This window comes from Cynocephalus volans, chromosome 3 (assembly GCF_027409185.1).
Source record: "Cynocephalus volans isolate mCynVol1 chromosome 3, mCynVol1.pri, whole genome shotgun sequence".
In the NCBI taxonomy this organism is placed as follows: Eukaryota; Metazoa; Chordata; class Mammalia; order Dermoptera; family Cynocephalidae; genus Cynocephalus; species Cynocephalus volans.
In genome coordinates, this window is record NC_084462.1 from 151,591,519 (window position 1) to 151,609,645 (window position 18,127).

The following is an 18,127-nucleotide window of genomic DNA, read 5'->3' on the forward strand; positions in this document are numbered from 1 at the left end:
CCTAGTGTAACCATGAAGGTCTTCCTCCCAAAAGGCCTGTGGATTAACTTGGATTCACATTCCCCAGAACGGCAGCCAAATGCTGAGGCTCACATTCCCCATTAGCCCAGGTACTGGGGGTTATCACACAGGTGCTCGGGGCCTCTGCCCTTGAGCTCACTCAGAGGAGAAGAGGTTATGAGCATGACTGTGGAAGGGTAGGGAGGTTGAAGATGTTCAGCATCCATATTCAGAGGCTGGGAAAGCTTTTGTAATCCATGATGTGTGCAGAGACCCCCATTTACAGGGTTGACACTCACCCAGCCTGGAGAGATGTGGACAGTAAACTATCTTGGCTCCTTGCCTCGACTGCTGAAAACCCTGACATTTTGTGGATTCTGATAAGCCCAGTGCAGGAGGAGACAGAGGTGTGCACGGCTGGAGCAGCTCTTTAATCAAGAACCAACATGGTGACAGAAGGGGGCAGCTGTGTGGGCCGACCAACCCCAAGGGGGTGGGGTGTCCGCAGGTGAGGGAAGAGAGCTGGCCTTCTGTAGTGAAAGGACATGGGACACTGAAGTAGTAGAGTTATCCTGATTAACAGGGACATGCGCTCCAATTTATCTTACACACTAGGAGAATTAAGGGGAATCCTATCCTTGCTCTCCCTCAGACTCGAAGACATCTTGTGGCGACAGGTTTTTACGGGGAATATGCTATCATGTGGTCAGAATCAGAGGCCAGTTTAGAAAGACTGTTGCTTGAAAAAACAAATGAACTAAAGCAAAGGACAAAAGAAAACAAGGCAAGAAGGCAGGGCGGCTAGTAAATGCCTGCACCCAGTTTTTGGAATTGAAACTGGAAAGTGCCCTGTGAATTCCCAGTTGCTCTTCACAGCCCTGCCAGGAAATGGTTTCTGGCTGAGATGTGAGAAGGAGAGAGGACACCTCTGATGACCAGCCAATGGTCATTTTTTTGTGCCATGACCCCAGGCCCCAGACACCAACTGAAACAGATCCCCACCTCCTGGGGGTCCACCTCATGCCCTTAGAGACCCAACCCATCTTCTGTGGTTCCAGAAGGCTCTTAATCAACCCAAAGGCATACTTAGGGATATGACTCTTCTTCAGACCCCCTTAGGACAACCTCAAATAATAAAAATATTAATAATAGTAATTAACATTTATAAGTGTTTATTGTCGCATAATGCTAAGAACTTTCTCATTTAATTTTCATAACAATCGTATGAGATTAGTAATATTTTTATTCCTATTTTACATTTTGGGAAACTGAGTCTTAGTTAAGTATTTACTCAAAGTACAAAGCAAGGAAACAGTAGAGCCAGAACTCTCATGAAATGTATGGTTTTAACCACTCCATTTTACCAAGATGTCCCACTTTGTTGTAGAACACGCATGGCCCCCAATCAGCTTCCAGTCTGGTGTGATTGTCCCACACCCCCTCATAGGAGAGACAGGCCATGTGGTAGAGTCACCTCATTCCCAGGCTTACTGGGGGTGTGCTGGCTGCCTGCTGCTGTTTCCCACTCCGATATTCTCTTTTCCATCAGTTCCATTTGGCAAACATTGACAAAGGCCCGCAATGTGCCAGGCCCGGCAGTAGATGTCGGTGGACAAAATGAAAAATGAGACACAGCGTTTGCCCTCAGAGGTACAATCTAGCAGGGGTGGAGGGATGCACAAATAGACACGTCACTAGAAACAGTGGAGGGAAGGGCAGAATGCTGTGGGAACACGAGAAGGGCACTGAGCCAGCTTGGGGACTCAGCGGGGCATTCTGAAGGAGGTGATCCCTGAAATGAGTCTTCAAGCATGAATGAGCTCTAGTCAAAAAAAAAAAAAAAAATAGAGAGAGAGAAAAGAAAGTGGGAAGGGCACTCAAGTCAAACAGAACAGCCCCAGCAAAGACATGGAGACATGAAAAAGCCCGCCGAGTGCATGGGATTACAGGAATTCAATGTGAGGCAGGAGGTTGGAAGATGAGGCCTGATGGTAGGAAAGACTCGATTCATGGCAAGTCTTACATGCCAGGCTGAGAAGATGGGATTTTATCCTAAGGGCAGTGAAAAGCCAATGATAGGATTTTAAATGGGAGAATGACATGGTCCGATTTATATTTCAGAAAAATCAATTTGGCTAAAGGGTTTAGGATGGTTGCAAGGGGACAGAGCAGGCAGGTCACTTAGAAATCTATTGCAAACGGAACAGATGCAGATAAGGAGGGTGGGCCTAGGGCAGATTCTGCATATGGTGACCCTCTGCCCCCATGTCACCTTCCTCTCCCTCTGCCAAACTGATGCCCCAGCTCAGCCCACAGCCTCTCATCTCTTTCCTGGATTATCTTCCTAATGCCCCTTGGGGCCATCTGCAAGGTGTCTGTGTCCTCAGCAGTGGCTCCTGACATCTTTTAATATCACTGGCAAATTTAATTAAAGTCACTGTTCCTCTGCTCTTCCAGATCATTAATAAAACAGTGCCACCAGGCCAGACTGAGCAAATTCTCCCGCCTGCTACGCCCCCCACTTTCTCCAATGGGAACAGTGCTCCAGGCCTGTCACCAGCCTGGGTAGAGTTGTCCTGCTCTGCTTCTAAATCTGGGCCCCTGCACAGGCGTCACAGCCAATTTACATTAAAATTTTAGGTGCAGCCTGGCTGCACTGGCCCCGATGTGCCTGCCACCCGAGTCCAAGCACACTGCATCTTCTCTTGGACTTCTGCCTACAGGGGGCGAGAGTCAGTGCAGAGTCCTTGCCATGACAATAGTCCCTGAGAAACACAGGAACTAAACTCCCTATTCTCTCAAGAGTAGGAAAAATGTGACCTCCACTGCTTAGGTAGCTTGATTGTCACAACTGGAACTCGGACCTGATGAGGAAAACATAATGATGTTAAATGCTTTTCCTGCATTATTATCTTTTTGAATCTTCACAAAGTAGTGAAGGAGGTACTATTATCATCATACCAATTTTACAGTGGGCAAATTAGAGGTTAAGCAATTTGCCCAAGATCACAGCTAGTAATTAGAAAGGTAAGCATTTGAATTCTGGCAGCCTGTCTCTAGAGCACAGGGTGTTAACCATTTGGTATGTACCCTGGATCTGGAACCCCTTTGCACAAGGGTCCGAGGAGAGCAGAGTGAGTCTTTCTAGATTTGGAGGCCTCCCCACAGGCTTGGAGGCTCTACACAGTTCAAGGCAGCATGGAGCAGTGGTAGAGCCTGCATGTGAAAGCAGGAGGCAAGAACTTTCTTCCCAGCTGTGCCTCAATGTGCTGCGAGACCTTGGAGAGTCGGTGACCCTCTCAGGGCATCAGCTTCCTCATCCATAAACTCAGCGTGTGTTAGATGATCTCCATGGCTCCTTCAAGTCAAAGATGCTTTGATTATGGGAAAGGAAAGTGAAGAAATGCATTTAAGTTAGGTTAGTCCAGAGCAGTGTGAGGGCCAGGCATGGAATTAGACCCCCAAGGAGACCTTAGAGGGTGAGAGAATAAGCTAAGCGAGGGTGGCAGGAAGAGGGGGTCAAGAAAAAGTCAAGGAGAATCTACATTCTGGATTTACCAAAAGACCCTTGGATCAAATCCATTTTTTAAAGAACTGCTCTGCCTATTTTGGACCAAAGTCTGTGCTAGCGATTGAGAGTACAGCCCTGAACAAGCTGCATCCCCAGCCCCACATAGTTCATCTTCTGATGTTGCATAGAGACAAACAAGCAATTATAGGAATAATTGATTACAATTATGTCCTGCAAGGTGATTTTTTTTTTTCTTATTCTGCTCTAAGCTCTCAGGCTGGTGGCTCCACAACTGCCTCAAACCACATGAGCAATGGCTGCAAAGCAACAGGGCTTTGTAATACAGAGAATCTTGCAGGGGTATGTGACATGATACTACACTGTTCTTGCTCTCCGATTTCTTGCAACTGTCACTTTGCCTTCCAGTGACATCTGAACCATATGGTAGCTTCATGGAACTCTTCTGACATTTTCCCAGGCATCACCACACAAGAAGACAAAGCCTCCTAGACAGGTCAGGGTACCAGCAGGCTCTAGCCTCTTCATGCTTTGCATGAACCAGCCATTATAAAAACAAACGACGACAACAACAATGATCATATTCATTCATCCAAGTCCTACTCGATGGCTAGCACTGCCCTGGGCACTTTTATATCTGTTATTTAATACTTCACAACCCCACAACGATCCAGGTATTGTTAACTGTTTTAGAAATGAGGACACTGGAGCTCAAAGACTGATAATTCACCCACAGTCCACTAGCTGAGCAAATGGAACAGCTGGGCTATAAAACCTGGTATGTCAAATGCCAAAGTCTGCTTTCAAGCCCCAGAGGATGAAAGGGAAAGTGGAAGAGTAGGGTAGGAATCTGGAATCTGGGGTCAAGAACCTAGGGCTCCAGAAAGCTCTACTTCCTCTGGGAAGCCTTCCCTAATGATGGAACTAGGACCACATTCTAGAGATGGCTGTGCATCAGAATAACTTCGGAACTTAAAAGAAATATAGACATCTCGATCCTACTCTAGACCCAAGTTTTGGACTCTCTGGGAGTAAAGTCTAGATATAAGTTCCTTAGTTGGTTTTGAGATGCAGCCAAGGTTGAGAATCCTAGGAGAGAAGACAGACAAGGAACATAGCCTGACTGTGACATCTGTATCTCAGGGATCCCAACCATTCAGATCTTTCTGTGGACTAGGAAAGACTCTTGTGGATGGCAAGTTGACTCACAGATGGGTACCACAAGGCCTTTCTATGTGCTGGAAAAACATCCCACCTTCCTGGACTCTCACTTGCTTTCAGACCTTGCCAAGAATAGTCAGCATCAATTCCTCACCTACATAAGCAGATTTTCCCTTTGTCTCTCCCTAAACTTGCTGTCTGCTTGGTTTACACTTTTACTGTAGAATATAAAAGATCCAGAGTTTCTTCACCTTCATGGGAAAATGATGCTACTTATCCATTTTCAGCAAGATGTGTTTCTAGTTATTTTCCCCTTCAGTGATAATTACTTAGGTCAACTTTTCCACATTTCCTCATGGCCTCTTTGTTCATTCACTCACTCAGCATGCATTTGTATGAAACCCAGCGTATGTGTCACAGGCTGACTTTCACTGAATTATGGTGAAGTCACTCTGATTTGTTCCAAACTCATTTTTTTCCATATACTCAAAAAATTTAGAATATAAGTTCCAAGAGGGTAGAAATGTTTATCTGGTATTTCTGTACCCCAGTTCCTAAATCAGTGCCTGGCATATAGTAGATTCTCAGTATATGTTTATTCAATGAATGGACACATTGAATGAGCATGCAAAAATAGAAGGGATAATATCCAGTAATTCCTCCCATCCTTGGCAGTGTTCAAATGGAGGTTGGAGAACCATCTGTCAGGGATGCTGTGAGCAAGGTTTTTTGAATTTGAGTAATATGAACAAAACATAATCCCCCTTGAGGAGCACACACTTCACTGGAGAACAGTGACAGAAAACCAAATAATTACAACAAAACAAGTACTAGATTTGGAAGCACGTGCAATGTGCCAAGAACACAAGAAGGACGGCTTAACACTGCCTGGGATCATCAGGGCCAGCTCCATGAACCAGGTAACATTAGATCCAGGATTTGGAGAGTGAACAGGAGTTAAGTGGATGGAAGCCACTGCATCTCTAACAAAGGCAATAGGAAGCCCATGCTAAAGAGCATGGAAGCCTGAAAGAGCCGTGTCTGTTTAGAAAAGGGAGAGCAGTGAGTCAGAAGAATAGGGCACTGAGAGAAGGTGCAGGGATAAGTGAGGAATCACTGGTAAAAGGACTTATATGCCTGGCCAAGGAATTTGGGCATTATCTTGGAGGAATAAGGAACCCCTGAAAGTTTTTAATCACAGGAGGAATAAGGTTCATGTTTTTCCTTTGGATAGGCAACCTAGAGAGATGACAATGCAGAAACTGGGTAGGTGAACGGAAGCAAGACAGGAGGCGGGAAGATCAGTTCAGATGCTCACAGCAGTCAGGTGAGAGGCAATGAGGACCTGAACAGAGGCAGTGTGAGCAGAGCTGCTGAGAAGATGCTGGTGAAAGAGGAGGGAAGAGGCACAGCAAGGACCAAAGCATATCAAGTACCTCCCTCATCCCACGGGTCTTACAGAGCTCTTCCTGATTCAGAGATCTCTAGGCCCAAAGACACAGAAAAGGAAGGAATATCTGCTTAGCTTTAGGACTTCCTGGAACAGTGGGACAAATGACACCAGTAAGAGTTCTAGCCTTTCCAGGAGGAAAGCAGGAAGCCCCCGGAATTCAACCAAGGCACTAGAGTGCTCCTCAGTCCAGTCAAAGTAATAACCCCTTGCTGATTCAGTGCTGTAGACTGGGATAAGCTCTGGAGGTGCACTGATGAAGCAGGTCCCTGCCCTGGAGGAGCACATAGAAAAGTACTCAAGAGCAGTATCCAAATGAGAGCAAAGGGTTTAGAGACTTAGGAACACTGACTAAGATATCATGGAGGTGGTAGAGTTGGACATCTTATGTCTGTTTCATATGAGAATGCAGAAGAAAATGAACTCATGAAACACATTGATCCCAGGAAACAGTACTAGCTAGAAAAACAAAAATTATTTTTAAGAGATCCAAAATATTGAGATTAACTCAAAGCCTAGAAGGGCTATAAGAAAGCCTGATTCTTCTCATTGAGTCATGAAAAAAAAATTTTTTTCAAGCACTTCCTGTGTGCCCATCACAGCTGTAGGTTCTCTGAAGATCATTTCTGCCTGGATGCTCTCAAATTTATTGAGCACCAAATATGTGTCACACTCTGTTCTAGCTACTGGAGATTCAGTATTACATTTCTCACCTGGACTACTACAATAGTTGCCAATCTTTCTCCACCCCTTATAGTCTACTCTCCACAAAACAACCAAAAATATCTTTTTGAAATGCATACTAGATAGGTCATGTATTCCTTGCATCCCCTCTCCTCCTGCAGAACCCCCTACCCCCACCCCCTACTGACTTCTCTTCTAACTTCTAACTTGCTGATCTTATAACCTACCACTTTCTTTTGCTCCATCCACATTCTACTCCAGCTACAATGGAGTCCTCTGAAGTTTCTAGAACAGGCCAAGCATAAGCCTGCCTAGGGACCTTTGCATTTATTGGGCCCTCTGCATGGAACATCGTTACCCTACAAAGCCACATAGGACATTTCTAAATTTCATTCAGGTCTTAGATGCCACCTCCTCTATTGGCTTTCCCGACCTATCTTATCTAAAGATGACCCCCTCTCCCTCCAGTCCTCTCTGTCATATCATTTTTCATTTTCTTTACAGCACATATCACTTCCTGAAACCATCATTTCTTGTCTGTTTGTTTTCTGGTTTATCACTGAATATATACTCCATAGTAGTAGGAAATTTGTCTTTTTTGCGCAGCACAGTATTCTCAGTGCCTTGACTACATCCTGGCATAGTGAGGACCCAGCAGATATTTGCTGAATGAATAAATGATAAGTCTGCAGGATTAGGTGGTTTTTGGAAAGATGCACCTGTGAGAGCAGACTTCAAACTTCCTGGCAAGGCTTGGGGTACAGAGGTACGTGGTTAAAGCCAATACCTCAGAGAGCAGGTAGTTTCGTTCATTCAAAAGAACCAACAGGACCACATAGCGTTCGGAAAGAAGTTGTGAGTCTATTTCTAAATACAGTTCCTCTCTCCAGCCTCACCCTCTCATTGGCACCTTACTTTTCTCTCAGAGTATGGCATAACGATAACCAATATTTATACTGCATCATTCATTCAACAAATACTAAGCGATACTATGTGCCAAGAGCTTACAAAGGCCTTCTCACTCATATGATCTTATTTAATCCTCGTAGGGATGAGCATACAGATGCAGAAACTGGGGCTCAGTTCATCGCCAAGAGTTTCTATGCCCACAAATAACAGACCCAGAATGAAACCTTTGACTTCTGGCTGCCAGAGGTCACCTTCCACCAAACGTGACAGAGTGTGTTACATTAGGAAAGAACAAGAGAAAACTCTCCCTGCAACTGGCAGGAAACCAGGGCTGGGGAAAGAGGAGCAAGGAGCTCAGGGCAGCCTGAGACAGACATTGCTCCTGTCCCTCCCTACTTCCCAAAGACAACCACCTGGGCTCTATCTTTTGAGGTTACCCATAGAGAGAGGGCTGACATCCCTCTGTCCTGTTGCTGAGCCCTTTGGGGAAGCTGGTGATAAGCCTCCTTTGTGTACATTTTCCTCAGACCATTCTCCAGGAGCCTGATTTATTTTAATGCCATTTAGTATATCTTAATTTTTTAAATGTTGACATATGGAATTCAATCATATCACTGCCTGAATGAAGGACAAATGGAATCTGGCAAGCAATCAATGTCATCTCTCTGAGACATGGCTGGGTGGCTTCTCTTGCACAATCAACTGTAGGGATGCTGTGGTCCTCCTTTCTCAAGAGGGCTCTAGGAGCAGACTCCTCGGACTCCCTGTAATCTAATTACTCTTTGTACAGCTGTGCTCCCACCCCACTCCTCTAATGATTCCCCTGAAATTGACTCCTCCTTCAGGGGAGGCTAAAAGGCATAGGCTCAAGATGATTCTTTCTGTCTCAATGGGGAGGGATTACAGTGGTATGGTTGTTGGTGGGGGGTGGAGCCTCTGGAAAGTCATGGAGCAGAGTGGTTCCATTAGACTCTGAACAGGGACCATGTGGCTGTAAATACATGTCCCAGAAGGTCTACGAAAGGCAGAAGCAGGAATGCGACGGAATGGCTGCAGTATTTGGGGACCTAGAGCACTGCTAGTCATTCTCCCCAGGAACATTGCAGTGGGAGGTGACTGGTGATGGCACACTGAGGGTCAGTGACCACAGGCCATCAACCAGTGTGCCTTGGAGGTCAGACAAATGGACAGCTGAGTTGACTGGCCAAATTGACCTCTAGAGACTCAATGTGATAACAGACACACTAGGGACTTCAAGTTACAGCTGGAAGGTCTGAAGCAAAAGATACTATCAAAGTACTCTTAGCAGGAGGCAATCTATATGCTATGGAACAAGACTCAGAATACAAAATTGTCACGTGGGGAAAGAGCTTAAAAGTCCACAAATCCAATGTAAACTCTTTTGGTGGATAAGGAATCCAAGGCCCAGAGAGCAGAGATGGGTCTTACCCGTGGTTGTCAGAATTGATAAGAACTAGAACATAACCTTCTTACCACCAGTTCACTGCTTCTTCTATGATACCATGTTGCCTGCTCCTGGTTTGATTTTTGACTCCACTACTGGCTTCTTTTAGGATAAATAGTAGAGATCTCCTTTCTTGACATTGTTTCACCTGCCTTAAGAGTGAGGCAGGTTATTCATTCATTCACTCCATTTTTCATTGAATGCCCACCATGTTTCAGCCATCACATGACAGGGAGTGGGAAAGAAAAAGCACTTGGTCCAGGAGGGAAGGTAAGCCACGGGCAAAAAAATAAAATAAAATAAAATAATAGTAATTATTTTAATTTAATAAATAAATAAATAAATGTTTTTATTTAATAAATAAAAGTAAAATATACATATATGCATTTCAGAAAGTGTAAAGAACAAAGACAGATGCTGTGTTATCAGAATGCAGAGAAGGGAGGGATTGCTTTTGCATGAAGCCGTCCCATCAGGAAGAAGCATTTGAGTTAAACACTGAAGAACAAATAGGATTCTTAGGGGAAGGTAAACTGTGAAAAAGGCACACGGAGTGGGGAACTGGGCCACAGAGGGCCTTAATAAGAGGAGATGGAAGAAATAGGAGGCCCTTCAACATTTTTTTCTGTAGGAAAATGACAAACTTAGAAGAGTGTTTTAGGGGGCAGATCTTGTAATAATGGTTAAAATGAATTGAAGGAGGAAGAGGTTGAAGTTGGGAAGATAGTAGAAAGCTGTTTTTCACAGTATAATAATAGAAGTAGCTACTTCATACAGCCTGGTAAAAACTTAATGGGAAAATCAATGGAAAGCACTTTGCAACAGAGTAGCTGAAGGGTGGTAAACACACAAATACGATGATAATGATGATGATGATGATGATGCAAGAGGTTATAAAACTGCACTTAAGTAGTGGAAGTAGAGACGGAGAATGAGCTTAAAAGACATCAAGCAATACTTGGGGAAGAAGGGAGTGGAGTCAAAGATAAACTTGGGGGTTTTGAGCCGGGGTAACTGGAAATTCATAGGCGCCATCAGTAGAAAGTGGGAAGTCAGGAAAGCAGTTCCGAAGGACAAAGATGGTGTCAGGTTAGTAAATATGCAATTTGAGGAACTGGGGGGACATCCTGTTGGAGATATTGTGCAAGTGGCTGGAAACAAGCCACTGGGATTGGATAGCTGGAGTCACAGACTCTGGGAACTATCCACACTGGAGCACCAGCACAAACCACTGAGGAAGACTGCCAAGGGATAATGCAGAAAGGGAAACTGGGAGGCAGGAGAGGATCTTGGAGTGGAAGTGGAAGAAGGAACACACAGAGAGTTAGTGGGACCCAGAGAGATCAGTGTGAAAAAGCCAAAAGAGGAAAGTTTTAAGGAGCTAATAGTCAATATTATTTGATGGGGATGTAAGGGGAGTGGGGAGGGAGGGAGAGAGAGAGAGAGATCAGGAACAAGTCATTATGTTTTGGGGCAAGAGAAGTCCTTGGTGGATGAGAGGTGGGCAGAAGATGGAGAAAAGTGGGAATCAAGGTTAAATGAGTGAATGACACATGATTATTCTGAAATGTCAGGAGTTCATTGAAGGCAACATGAGGAGAGAGAATGATGGGGAGGAGGAACTGGATGAGTGATATTCTTTTTAGAATGGGATTTGTGGAGGGAGAGAATTCTGTGGTGAAAGAGAAAGAGACTTCAGATAAGAGAAAGAGCCTGGAGCAATTCACAAAAGTGGGACAGGGGTGGCTCCTGGACACTGTGCAGAGGGGAAGGAGGATATTTTTACTCTGAGATTAGTGACAGGGAAGGATGAGGAACCAAGTTGGGAAATACCAGGGTGCAAAGGAAGAATGCTGACCATGCTCACATGGTTTGGCTTCATTGTCCAGGACTTTGAGGTCTTCGCCTCTCAAGTGACTTGGAAATTACCACATGGAAGCCAGGGCAGGATTACAGTTTCCAGTTCCACCTCTGGATCCAGTCCCCACATGACCTGGCATTCCTGCACACAACCAGGGAAGCCCTATTCATCATTCCAAGTATCAAGGCAGTCAATATGATTTGACCTGTTCTGAATTATATCTAGGATGAAACAGAGCTATTTTCTTAGTAGACATGGCTCTGTGTAACACATCTGAGTATACCAAATTCTGGAATTAGCCTATAGTCACTTCATATTATGGGAAAAAAAAAATCCATATACACACACATGTATTTCTTCCTATCTAGATTTTTTGCTCTGTGGTCTGCATAGGTCTAAATAGGGATCTAAATCCTTCTTACCCTTCCAGCCTCCTTGTGGCCCTTCCCAGCCCTCAGAGATCTCTCCATCTCAAATCTTTGAGAGTTTGCCTTGCTCTGCAGCTCAGTGAGCCAGGAAATGTATACCTTTCATAAGGTGCGCCAGTCCAGTGTTGAGTTTAGAGCACCATTTGATAAACAAACCAGTAACCAAACATAAACCAATCTCATTAAGGAGAATTAAGGGAACTTCTTCCTAGAAAAGCATCTCTGGTTTGTACACTAAAAGAGAAAGAGCAGCCCCCTACCTCCGCACTCATAGGCTGCCGGGACCACACACCTGGGTTTCTCCCACAGCCTCCTAACTCTCCGCCTCCCTCTCCTGCCTTACATTCCAGTTTCCTACTGTCTAAAATGCAAATCTGATCCTCTACTTCAGTAGTTACAACCTTCCTAACCCCCCACTGGAAACTGTAGAAATCCTTAGCATGGAGTACAAGCTCTTCAAGGCTGACCCCTATGGCTTCTCCAAACTCATCTCCCCTGCATTTTACTCTCTGTCATCAATCATTTTGAAGAGCTCTCATTCATCATCCACTTTAGGCCTTTGCATACCAATCCCTTCACAGGTAATACTTTCTCCACCCCCCGCCCCCACACCCCTGCCAGCTTTCACCAAAGCTAACTCCTATCCATCCTTCCTTTCCAGGCTTAACTGTCCCTACAAGTCCTCTTTAAGCCCCTTTGGAGAAGTGCTCTTCTACATGCTTCAGTTGACCTGGGATTTACCCTCCACTGGCAGAAATCACTTTATATGATAATTACCTGTTCACTAGTCAGTTATCCCTGCCGGGATGTATGTTTATGAGGAAAGGGACCTTCCTACTCTTTGTCTCTGTACTTAGCATGTGCCTGGCAAAGTAGGTGGTTGTTGAAAATGTATTGAATGGTTGACTGAATGACTAAATGAATGCTTTTTTTCTCTTTTGCAGCCCGATGTATTGCCGATCCTCTCCAAATATTTGAACTTCTTGGCAAAGCAACCAGGCTTGAGTGAAGGGGAGTTATTCCTCTCTTCTTACCTAAACTTGGTAGTCTGAAGAGAAGTCAAGATGTGTGATGTGTTTCCTATATCCAGACTGTGGGCAATGACTGGACCATGCAGGCCAGGGAACAATGCCTGCAAATCACCGCCCATAGACAATACCAGTAACTGGGCCCAGAGACTGTACAAGCAACCGGCTTGTACAGGGACAGGGTAGGGCTGGGGCAAGATGACATTCTGTCAGCTTCAGGGTCCCAGCCCAGGAAGGAGCAAAGGGGAAGAGAATTTTCTTAACAGGGTCAGTTTGATAACCCTATTCTCCCTTCTCTGACTGGGAGGCTGTGGAGGGTAGTACAACTGGAGATTGGAGGAGTGGGAGCAGACAGGGGAAGATGTAAATTGTCCCCCCAAATCTGTTCATTCAGCTAACATTTACTGAGTGCCTACTCTATGCTATGCACAGTGCTAGGCCCTGGGGATATGGTGTGAATAGACATCAGCCACTTTTCCTCCCTTCACAGAGCTTACTGTCCAGAATTGTACCTGGCATTGCTCAACCACATAAATAAATACAATGTGCATCTTAAAATTACTTCAAAATAATAGGTTTGGGTTATGCGTGTCTAATATAGAGGGATCTGGCCCAGTCAGGAAAGGTATGAAAGGCTTCCTCAAGGAAATAACTAATGAGCTGAGAGCTGAAGGATGAATAGGAGTACATTAGGGATGTTGGAAGCACAATAAAACATTCCAGGTAGAGGAAACTCCATGAATGGCCTTCCTGTCTCTATTAAGTTAAAGAAAGAATCTGCTTTGTGGGAACACAGGGGCCTGACTAGAGTAGGGAGTGCACAAAGGGCAAAAGCCTTAAGTGCACAGGATCAGAACTACACATGCTAAGCACAGCACATGCTAAAACAGCAAAAATGTTCTGATTGTTTAGTAGGGAACACTGAGATCATTTTTTGTCCTGTTCACACACTCCTTTCTCTACTTCTTTTGCTACTATACTTAGTTTTTTACATAGCTAAGGTCTTGACATTACAATGCAAGAGGAGACAAGTCCGAGCTTGGGGTGCACTTCCTCTCTCTTTCCTCGTGGGAGTTAGCTTGGTGTAGTCTCTCTGGGCCTCTTATTGCTTTCATGAAGTTGGGCTCTGAGTAATCCTTGCGATTCCATCACTGAGAGGATAGTGACACTTCTTTTCAAATCAATATCTATAGTTTACTTAAAGAAAAAGGAGGCTGTAGAGTGGACTTGTGTGAGGGGGCTGCTGATGGGAACTGTGGATTGCAACGAGGGGCGGGGCGATCAGCCCACATCCCATCACCCAAGCTCTGTCCACCAACCATCCTCATTTTGAGATCTGCATGGCATGAAGGGGCATGCTCCTCTCAAACTGGGATCCAGGCAGAGAGGCCGGCGAAAAGAAGGACCGGCGAGAGGCCAAGCGCCCATACGCGGCGAACTGATCCCCCTATTTCAGGAAGAGCATGGCGCAGCAGCTATATTTGAAAATCGAGGTAAACAAGAGCTCAGCTCAAGTGGATGGGGCACAACAGCTGTAGAAGATTAATCACACGCGGCTGCAAGTCACCAGGTCGCCAGAAGCCAGAGGCTTCCCTTTTGGTGCCCCACCAGAAGGCCGGATGTGTCACGTACCCCCCTCCCCCGCCGCCTTGCTTAGGGGTTCTCTTGACCACCCAGGAGCTCGCCGCCTGGCTCCCAGCTGCAGCCTGCGTTTCTGATAAGTCGCACCCAATTTCAATCCTTCTGCCCGGGAGACCTAACCACCAACATTCAGGGGTTTGTTTTTTTAATCGCCAGGAGAGAGAGAGGAGGCGGACAGTGAGCGGGTAAATTTATGGCACTGCATTAAAGGCGTTTGTTCTGTTTAATGTCCCCCCCCCCGCCCCCCTCCCAGTCCAGGGTTAAAAATAAAACACAATGGATAAAGACGAAACGTTGCTATTTTCCCCTGGAGCATATCGCTTTCATCATGACCCTCAGTGGCTCGGGTCCTCGGTGCAGGTCAGCCAGGGCCTGCGGAGCAGCGCTTGCCTCTCGGTGAGGGCCTGTGGCCGCGCGTGTGTGTGAGTGTGTTGGGGACGGGGATGGGGGGATTCTGTACTTCGCTTCTCCCCAGCCGGCCTGGGACCGGCCAGACCCCCGGAGCTGGAGAGCACAGGACTGGAGAAACCCTTCTCCTCCCCGCCCCCTCGGCAGCCACGGGCCGGTGCGCCGGGCTGCAGTTCCCGACCCGCGGCGGGGGAGTCCCGAGGTTGGGGTGCGCGCGTGCGTGCGTGTGTGCACGCGGGAGCGCGCCGAGTGGATACCGCGCTCCCCTCGTCGCCCCCAAGCCTGGCGGACGCTCACAGCCCCGGGACCATAACACCCCCTGGCACAGGCGGCGCATATATGAACACATGCATCCAGCCTGCAACACAGCAGTCACGCTCCCCAAGGGGCACCCCCACTAACCCGGCGAACCCACTCCCCGACTGTACACACGTTCCCAGGCACCCTCCGTAGACGCTCCTCCCACCCCCACCCCCCACGACACCGCATACACAACGCACACTTTCCGGGGCACCCTCCCCCGCTTCTTCTGGCACTAAACCACAGGAAGGCAGTTCCTCTGGATGATCTTGAGCAATAACTTAATTAACGTTATTATTCACAACTAGGGCGCCTCTTGGGGGCATCCCAAGTCCCCCAACCTCTGCCTCCCCTGCCTGGGCCGGCCGCCGAGGGGGGAGGGCAGGCGGCTCAGCCCATTACTCACCGTTTCCTCTCGGCCTCCCAAGCGGGAGAGGAAGGCGCGCGATGCCCCCGCCGCCGGGCTCCTCAGCGGCCGCAGCGGCTCATCGCCCCCGCGGGCTGCCCGCCGGCCGCAGCCGCGACCGGGACATGTCAGTCCGCCGCCGCCGCCGCTGCCCGCCGGCCGGGGCTCGTGGGCTCGCAGCTGTCAGGGAGCTGCGGGACAGGGCATCTGGAGCGCGAGGTCCAGGGCGAGGGGGACCGGGGAGGGGTCCCTCCGCGCCGATTTAAGGAACAGGGAAAACCCCGACCCCGGGCGCGGGCTCGAGACTACGCCCGAGAGAGGCCCCGAGTCCCGGCCGCAGACGGCGGGGGATCCCGGCCGGGAGAGGCAGGAAGGCGCGCAGCCCGGCGCGCCCTGGCGGCTCCGAGGGACCCCGGCTTGGGCTCGCAGCCGCGTCGCCGGGGCTTTCCCGGGGCTGGGAGCGCGCCGGCTCTCCGCCTCGCACGCCGTCACCGCGGGAGACGTCTCGGCCTCGCCGCGCGCGAGGGACGCTCGCAGGGGTGGTTTCTGGGCGAGCCGAGAGCTTTGCCCATTAAGCTGCCGCAAGAAGCCAAATCAAAAAGCCAATCTCAAAGCCTCCAAACCCAACGTCACCCTATCGGCTGGGAGAGGGAGCCGCACCGAATGACAAGCCGCGCATATATTTATTGTCGCGCGCCGAGGGGAGACTTGCAGATCGCTTCCCGACCAGCAGCGGGGAAGCCGAGCTTGCACCTCGCGTCCGGTGAGCCCCCGAGGACTGAATTCAGACGCAGCCCTTACCCCGCGGCCACCCACCCAATCGGTACAGCCTGGCGCCGGCGCCTCGCGGCCGACTGCAGTTCCGAGACGGCGGCGCGTCCTGACCTGGATTCCGCCGAGTGGGAGCTCCAGGCAGCGGGAGGGCGCGCGGCACCGGCTTTCCCCTTGTCCTCAGGAGACGCCGCCTGCAATCCCGAAATTAAGACTCCACCGAACACATCTGTGGTTTTTAAATATAGCAGGGAATTATTACCCAGGCAGGGTCCACCCAGACCTAAGGGGAGGGGTTGAGGGGATGGAGGTTGGCAGTGGAGGGAAAAGAAAACTCCTTTTTTCCCCCCTCTTTTTTTCTTGTCTTCGTGTTGCAGAACTCAGCCTGTCATTTTCTCAACCCAAATCAAACAACAGCTTGTGAGAGACGCTTGGGTGAGCTCTGGTATGTTGGCTTTTTGGGTTTTTAAGGCTAAAAATAAGAGGGGGCTGCCTCCCAAATTGCTGCTTACTTTGGTCCTGGAGACTGGAAGAGAGATGGTCCTTTGATGAGCAGCAGAGCTAGGGTTTGGGGCTTGGCTCAGGCGAAGTGTACACACGTAGCCTTAAATCAGACGCCTGTAATTTCTGCTATATTTGTCAGGCTTGGTCCTGGAGGCATGAGGGGTGGGCAGGCCTCTCCTAAGAACGGCGTTTCACGTCCCTAGTTTATCTATGGCATTAAGCAGATCCAAAATGAGCATGGTAGCTAGCCTTTTCTAGGGACACCAGTGCAGATGGGACAGAATATAAGGGTGGGAAGTTGTTCTCCGAGGCCTGAAGCCAAGTGTGAGGGGATAACAAGTGATAATAATCCAAATATCAGCACTTCTTCAGCGCCAGGGGTGGTGCTGGCAAATTTGATTTTGTTATCTCATGTCCTCTTCGTAAAACTCGATGAGACACGTACAATTACTAACTCCATTTTCTTGTTGAGGAAATTGAGCCTTAGAGACATTATATAACCAACCCAAGACCACATGCAGCAAAACCAAGGATTGGAATAAGGTGGAACCAACAAGATTTGTGCTGACACTCCAACAGTTGTGATAGCACAACTGCCGGGGTCTCTGGTTCCTCTGAGGGGCTGCTCTGGAGCAAGGTTTGGTCCAAAGAGATTAAGCCTGTGATGGCATGAGTTGTTTTCTGGTCCCTTAACTCAGTGTTCCCTTAGCAAGTTATGTGGTGGTTGCCGTCCTGAGTTTGGGTCCTGGATGTGCTCAATTAGGGAGATGTTTTCAGATCCCCGAAAGTTTATGGGCCTTGATTCAGTTACAGTTATGGCTGAGACATTTACGTTGTCCAGTGTCAATAACTTCTAAAGTTGTGGGATTTCAGGATATGTCAATTAATGGGATTTACCTTGTGTCTAGTCCCATGGAGAGCCACAATGCTGACTGGTCTACTGTCACGACCAAGAGATGACTGGTGAACGTATAAATTGGTGTAGATTTTAGGAAGGGCAATTTTGAAAGATATATCAAATTCCTTAAAAAATGTGAATCCACGACTCAGTAATTTTACTGATAGAAATTCATTCTATGGCAATAATTGAGAATATGCTCAAATATTTAGTTACAAGGATATTCATGGTAGTGTTTATAACAGTGAAAAATTGGAAACATCTTAATTTTCCAACAGAGAGAATTGGTGGAGTAAATCATGTTACATTGACATAATGGTGAATTCTACCACTACAAAAATGCTGATGCAGCATTCTTTGTATTGACATGGAATGGTTTTCATGACATAGTATTGAGAGAGAGAGAGAGAGAAACAGAACACAGGGTGTGATACTGTGTGTGTGTGTGTGTGTGGTGTGTGTGTGTGTGTGTGTGTGTGTGTGTGTGTGTGTGTGTGTGTGTGTGTGTGCGCGCGCACGCATGGGTGCTGGAAGCATAAAAACATCAAAATAGTAATGGTTATCTAATGGTGGTGAGATTTCCGGTGATTTTCTTTTCTTTAGATCAACTTTATTAAGGCATAATTTATATACAAAATTAGCCTGTTTTAAGTATATAAGTTGATAAGTTTTGATAAAAATACA

General features: G+C 47.4%; 1 protein-coding gene across 6 annotated transcripts in view; it reads right to left on the minus strand.

Annotated features, from left to right (window-relative positions):
• The window catches only part of SLC8A3 (solute carrier family 8 member A3), a 137,758-nt gene extending 121,526 nt beyond the window's left edge, over positions 1 to 16,232 (minus strand). For 4 of the 6 annotated variants that reach the window (XM_063092156.1, XM_063092157.1, XM_063092153.1 and 1 more), the window contains exon 1: positions 15,271 to 15,896. The gene's annotated coding sequence lies outside the window, so the exon portion shown is untranslated. Of the gene's footprint in view, positions 1 to 15,270; positions 15,897 to 16,155 lie in introns of those variants that run through there. The other 2 variants (XM_063092155.1, XM_063092158.1) reach the window with 2 other exon arrangements.
• Between the last annotated feature and the right edge of the window lie 1,895 nt (positions 16,233 to 18,127).